Genomic DNA, 7,499 nt, shown 5'->3' on the forward strand with positions numbered 1-7,499 from the left:
CTCTCTCCACCTTTCATGTCTATCCACTGTCACATTAATAAAGGGAAAAGCCCCTTAAATAATCTTCAGAACATGAATTGCTTTAAACCAGAGATCTTCAACCTGGGGGTCCTGCACCCATAATCAGTCTATATATTAGTGAAAACAGAAAACATTAGTGATAGGCTAACTGGCCTATAGGTCGATGGAAAAAGGCCATGAGGTCCATCCTCAGATCCAGTTCATCCTATGGATTCACTCTGCCACATGTATGTCTAACATTACAGTTTTTCTCCATTGGTTTGGCTCATTTCTTGAAACAGAAATTACATTCTCAAAACTCCAAGATCATTTGGCAAAACATTCTTACAGTTTAGCACAACACTATAGCTCACTTGCAAAAGCTCATACTCTCCCAAAACAGTTCACTCATGCTTCAAAACTAATTCATTTCTCATATAAGGTCATTGCCACAAAACGGCAAAGATCCTTCTCATTGCTTCGCTCATTTCTCGAAACAGACCGGACGTTCTCCACACTCTTGGTGCTTTTGCCAAAATAACTTGGATGGTTCGGCACAACACCGTGGTTCACCTGCAAAAGCTCCATACCTCTCCCAAAACAGTTCACTCATGTGTCAAAACTAATTTCCTTCTCATTTACACCAGTCAGTGCCCCAAATGCTCTGTCCCTTTAGCATATGTAAGCACTGCAAGTCAGAATGTTTAGATATTTTGTCACTATGGCAGAGGACATGAAATATCCCTCATATCCCCTTTCAGTCTTAGCCCAGTCCTTCAGTAACAACGGTGACAACCCGACACATGCTTGAGCTTAGAACTGTGGTTCTCTCTCCTTTAGGGTAGTTCTGATTATGAGCATCAAGTTTTTACATCCCTTGACAAATCGTTATTGTATAATCTTCTATTATAGCCTTATCTATTACATGTAATCTTTTTTTTTTACAAAAATAACACCACACAGGCATTACTGTAATAAACACCTAATGAGCATGAGTGTCAAAACTCAATGTCGACCAAAAGTGGAGATAACCTTAATTCTAAGCTCACGAATGTTACTGTACTGTTTTTTTGTGCTTACACAATACATTGTGTATAAAACTGAAAAAAGAAATAGGATTTCACAAAATTATACTGTATACAAATTTTATTATCATCACACAATACTGTAAAGTAACTTCTATACATCAGAGTAAAAAGAAAATGTATCCAGCATAACACTGTAATATAACACACAAATTAGGCACATTAGGCTTCATCCGGACAGCATGATGTCTTCGTGCTCCTCTCCTCTTCCTCCTATTCCACCACCACGCACCCTTCCTCCTCCTCTCCTCCTCTCCTCCTCTACCTCCTCCTACTCGAGCAGGCAGTTGCTCTTGTTCATTTACCTGGCAGTGCCTCCATGTTCAAAATTGTGCTGGTCTTACATTGTCAGATCTTTCAATACATGTTTGGAGCATCCACAGTCCTGGACAGCACCGTGTCATGTAACTAAACTACTGTTTGATTGGTCATCTGAGATGTGTGAAACTCCTCCTTCGTTAGTAAGTTCTACTTTCACCTGACTGTCATTGCTGTGAAAAAAAAATGTATCAAATGTTCCAAGGGATTCATATGTGTATTCATGGTATTATGTTCTTGACTCATTTTGACAATTGAGACTATTGTGCTGTAATGGCTTATACAATGAAATGATGCTGACAAGTTTTGGAGTGAACAACCATTAGACCGAACCAACATCTTTTTAGATCAGCAAGATCTATTCACTTGGAAATTGTGCTAAATGTAGGCTACCTGTACTTAATCATTTGCAAAGATGTACTGAGACATTGAGGCATGTACTTAGCACTTTGCAATTTGATGAAATGAATGAGAAATTCTTCTGTTGTGAACAATGCCAAGTATTTGGAGGTTTGTCCATGTTGTTTTGAGAATGTAATTTCTGTTTCAAGAAATGAGCCAAACCAATGGAGAAAAACTGTAAAACATCATTTATAAAACCACACCAACATTATTATTAACAATGTATTATTTTAACAGCTTAGTATTCTAGTCTCTAAAACGTGTAAAGGCTAAAGGCCCCCCAACATGTTATTGTTGCCCAGTTTAATACGCAACTTCCTTTTACAAAATGTATGTAGTTGGGGGTCCCTGCTCCGTCTCTCTTTAAGTTAAGAGGGCCTTGGTTTAAACAACGTTGAAGACAACTTCTTTAAACACACATGTCACGACTGGGTAAACTCTCAGCCCACTGCAGCCCCCCCCCCCCCCCCCCCCTCCTCCTTTCCTTCATGGGCGTGTGGTGCAGTTAGAGGATGGAGGCTCCAGATGGCCTCATGAAGGCCTGACAGCAGGGAGCCATATGACCTGGGCCAGACAGCTCTTTAGCACAAAATTAGCCTGGGATGAACGCGTAACGCCATTCCATGCTAATACCATCAAAGAGGCGTCCGTTGTGGCCTCGGCAGCCTAACTGGCTAATATGTCAAAGTCTTCCAGCAATACACAACACACCACCACAAAGTCTTCCGCAATACACACACACACACACAAATCTTCCAGCAATACACCACACACACATCAAAGTCTTCTAGGCATACATACACACACCCACAAGTCTTCTAGCAATACATACACACCACACAAAGTCTTCCAGCAAACACACACACATACAAGCTTCAGGTAAACATACACACACACCAAAGTCTTCCAGGTAATACATACACACACATACAAGTCTTCCAGTAATACATACACCACACAACAAAGTCTTCTAGGCAATACATACAACACCACACAAGTCCTTCCAGGCAAATACACACACACCACAAAGCTTCCAGGCAATACATACACACACATACAAAGTCTCCCGCAACATCACACACAACAAGTCTTCCAGGTAATACATACACACACATACAAAGTCTTCCAGGTAATACATACACACACACACAAAGTCTTCTAGGCAATACATACACACACACACAAAGTCTTCCAGGCAATACACACACACACATACAAAGTCTTCCAGGTAATACATACACACACACACAAAGTCTTCCAGGCAATACACACACACACACAAAGTCTTCCAGGCAATACATACACACACATACAAAGTCTCCCAGGCAATACATACACACACACACAAAGTCTTCTAGGCAATACATACACACACACACAAAGTCTTCCAGGCAATACACACACACACATACAAAGTCTTCCAGGCAATACATACACACACATACAAAGTCTCCCAGGCAATACATACACACACACACAAAGTCTTCTAGGCAATACATACACACACATACAAAGTCTTCCATACATATCAGGATCAGATTCAGCACTCATATAACAAATAAACATTACAGTAACATGAAATAAACAATAAATGCTCTCTTACATAATTCTGCTCAATTTTCATTTTTCTAATTGCGGCATATTTGCGGACCAGGCTAGCTCTCATTGATTTTATTTGTGAATTTTCTTTTTAAATGCGTACAACTTTAAAAAGTGTAAATAGCAGAACAAATATCGTTCCCATAGTGTGCTAAAAGAACTGAACATTGGGATTTTTGAATGTTTTTTTGAAGCTCAACGTATGCAGAAAGTTGAAGAATGAAGAATCGGAGAACAATGCTGTGACTCCTGCTGAATCAGCATTCACACCGATATGAAGGGACCAAGCAGCATGATATTGGAACGTGTGAGGTAATGAGATAGTGTTCTCACACACAGATGTAAATTGTGTACAGATTTATGGAATGTATTTTTTGTAGCAGTCTGTGCGCTTCACTGGCCCGTAATCTGGGGTTGTGGGCCGGGTGTCCCTCAGGGTTTGTGGTGGCCGGGTTGGATCAGTAGATAGAGTAGGTGCACACACACTGGGAGTTTTATGCTTTGACACAGAGGTCCAGGGTTTGAGTCCAACCTGTGAAAACATCCTGCAGATCTCTCCTCTTTCTCACTCAGCTGTCCTGTCCATTGAAGGTGGAAAATCCCCGAAAAACTATCTTAAAAAATAATAAAACATGTGTTTGTTGTGTCAGAGGTGCCAAGTCCTCGTCCCAACACGGTCCCATCCACACAACCCAAACACTACCCTGCTGCCTGACATGCTTTCAGATATTTGTTTGACATTGTCTTTATAAAAAATATTTTCTGATCCAGTTCTGCTTTGTGTTACCCACAAAATTGAACTGTTTATGGTTCAATTGACCCCGAGGTGGATGAATTAAATATTGTCTACTGTTCGACCAGGAGTGACTGTTCAGTGTGCACCACAAGAGGCCACTACTGATTCAAATATGACAGGTGTCATATCTGACAGGTAGATATTTCTATGTACATGTTTGTTATTTATTACACACTGTATGGGGGATATTGATGCTGTAGTGTGACACATTTGCACACTTCAGTTGTATTTGTGTTGTTGTAATCAGCTGGCAAACCTGGAATGTATCAGCTGTTGTTTCCTGACACCTACCCGCTCCTGATAGATAGATAGATAGATAGATAGATAGATAGATAGATAGATAGATAGATAGATAGATAGATAGATAGATAGATGGATGAATGGATGGATGGATGGATGGATAGATAGATAGACAGATAGATAGACAGATAGATAGATAGAGAGATTTATTGATAGAGTAGATGGATAGATAGATAGATAGATAGTGAGATAGATAGATAGATAGATAGATGATAGATAGACAGATAGAGAGATTTATTGATAGATAGATAGATAGTAGATAGATAGATAGATAGATAGATAGACAGATAGATAGATAGAGAGATTTATTGAGTAATAGATGAATAGATAGATAGATAGATAGATAGATAGATAGATAGATGATAGATAGATAGATAGATAGATAATGATAGAGAGATTTATTGATAGATGATAGATAGATAGATAGATAGATAGATTTTTGATTAGAGATGGATATAGATAGATAGATAGATAGATAGATAGATAGATAGATAGATAGATAGAAGATAGATAGATAGAGGATAGAGTATTAGATAGATAGATGATAGATGATAGATGATAGATAGTAGATAGATGATGATAGATCGATAGATAGATAGATAGATAGATAGATAGTAGATGAGAGAGATGGATAGAGAGATATATTGATAGATAGATAGGATAGATAGATAGATAGATAGATAGATAGATAGATAGATAGATAGATAGATAGATAGATAGGATAGAGTAGATATATGGATAGTAGATAGAAGATAGTAGATGATAGAGATATATTGATAGATGATGATAGATAGATAGATAGATGGATAGAGAGATATTTGATAGATAGATGATAGATAGATGATAGATAGCTAGATAGAAGAGGATAGGTAGATAGTAGATAGATAGATAGATAGATAGATAGAGATATGAGATAGGATCGATAGATAGAAGATATATTGATAGATAGATAGATAGATAGATATATTGATAGATAGATAGATAGATAGATATTTAATGATCCCAAAAAATGGGAAATTACGGTGTTAAAGCAGCAAAATACCAATCACACATCCCAGAATATACAGTACATGAAATACTATGATGCAATAAACATATAAACATATATAATATGCATTATTTCATGATGATGGGATTAAAGAAAAAATATTGAAAAATCCTCTTTTAATAAACTCTGCTCTTATAACTCTGTTGCTGTATATCAGCAACTCCCACCGTTACTGTTGTCTGTAGAGTTGGGTCGGGAGCCGGGGGGTTACTGGTTCAAGTCCCCATACGGAGTCTGGACTGGGGGCTGGAGAGGTGCCAGTCCACCTCCTGGGCACTGCCGAGGTGCCCTATCGCAAGGCACCGAACCCCCCTCCAAACAGCTCAGGGCGCCTGTCCAGCAGTCACAGCCCCCCCACTCTGACCTCTCTCCATTAGTGCATGGACAGGACCTGGGCGTGTGTGTGTGTGTGTGTGTGTGTGTGTATTTCAGGCCTGTGTGTAGTGTGTTCTAACAACAGAGTAAAGAAATTGTAATTTTTATTAAATTTATTTTGACCAACAAGACAAATATGGTACGGGGACCTGAATGCAACACATTTTAGATACTGGGTAAAATTGAGTGAAATAGTCCAAAATATGATTGCATCGGCCTTTTAAAATTTTTGTGTTTTTGTCCCCAAAATTTTTAAAGCTTTTTTTTTAAACATTTGTCACTTTCGTGACTTGTTTTTCACTTTGCTCGGCATTCTTTTCACATTTTTGTCACTTTGTTTTTACATTTGTCTTTTCTTTTTACATTTGTCACACACGTTTTTTTGTCAATTATTTTTTTCTCCAAATGCTATTAAATTTACAAAAAAAAACCTAAATTCAATGAAAGTAGCAAACTGATCATTGATTTAACTTGTGAGGAGCGTTGTTGGGAATTTTCCATGTTAGTTTTTTGGACCATTTGTTTGAAAGAGTAAGAAAGAAGAGAAGAAATATCTGATTTAGTTTGGACCTTTGACATGCAGCGTCATTATGTTGGTGCTTATATTGTACAGAAAACCCTGAACATTGCACTGCTGGATTTAAAGTAACTCTGAGCCACAGCATCCGCTTGTAATGCTACTTTACCAATAGTCCCCCTCACTGACAACTAGCCCATTTATTATTTTTCATCCCACCAGTGTGATAGCACATTTCCTCTGTGCTATGATCAGTATATGAATGCTGCTGATATTCTCCAGAGCTGGGGCTGAGTAATGCGTTGTGACAGCTGCTGAAGCTGTGGTTGGTGGCCTGTGAGTGCTCCAGCTGTGTTAAGAGTTAAAATAGCCCCGCAGCTGCATGCTGGCGTTAAACGGTGGAGCGGCCCCATTTAACCAGTGCTCATGTAAACCACACACACACACTTTCCACATACTTGAGATTTAGTGACTCTCCCCTCGTTTCACGTTCTCATTCAACCTTGTGTTGCCGCCCTACGTGGCCCTATGGACCCTGCAAGCATTGGGCATCAAGAACCGGTTCCTACTTGGAATCATTTCAAAAATTCAGATTCCAATGGAATTGTTTTTTTTTTTTTACTGGAAGTGATTTAAATACAATCATTGCTTCTAAATTTAACGTGCAAGTTTTGGTTTCCATGAATGTGAATAAATCCAGTATGAAAACTGACTCATCTCCAACAGAAACCATTGTTCACAACCTGCTCCAAACAGCTCTGTTGTAGTCCAACCTTTACTTCAGAGACAAAGGTTATAATGCTAGCCAAGCTGCTAGCAGGGCATGCCCTCATACTCTGCTTCTGACTGGCTAGTAGTCCTTACCTAGGTACTGTCAGGACCCTCATACTCTGCTCCTGACTGGCTAGTAGTCCTTACCTAGGTACTGTCAGGGCCCTCATACTCTGCTTCTGACTGGCTAGTAGTCCTAACCTAGGTACTGTCAGGGCCTCATACTCTGCTCCTGACTGGCTAGTAGTCCTTACTTTGCTACTGAGCATGTGCGACTCCCAACAAAGA

General features: G+C 39.2%; 1 long non-coding RNA gene across 1 annotated transcript in view; it reads left to right on the forward strand.

Annotated features, from left to right (window-relative positions):
* LOC116699797 (uncharacterized) overlaps positions 1 to 7,061 on the forward strand; it is a 7,862-nt gene extending 801 nt beyond the window's left edge. Inside the window, exons 2-3 of the long non-coding RNA XR_004334507.1 lie at positions 3,870 to 3,878; positions 6,983 to 7,061. This is a non-coding gene — a long non-coding RNA (uncharacterized LOC116699797). The remainder of the gene's footprint in view (positions 1 to 3,869; positions 3,879 to 6,982) is intronic.
* Positions 7,062 to 7,499: the final 438 nt, after the last annotated feature.

The sequence above is a fragment of the Etheostoma spectabile genome, chromosome 12 (genome assembly GCF_008692095.1).
Source record: "Etheostoma spectabile isolate EspeVRDwgs_2016 chromosome 12, UIUC_Espe_1.0, whole genome shotgun sequence".
NCBI lineage: Eukaryota > Metazoa > Chordata > Actinopteri > Perciformes > Percidae > Etheostoma > Etheostoma spectabile.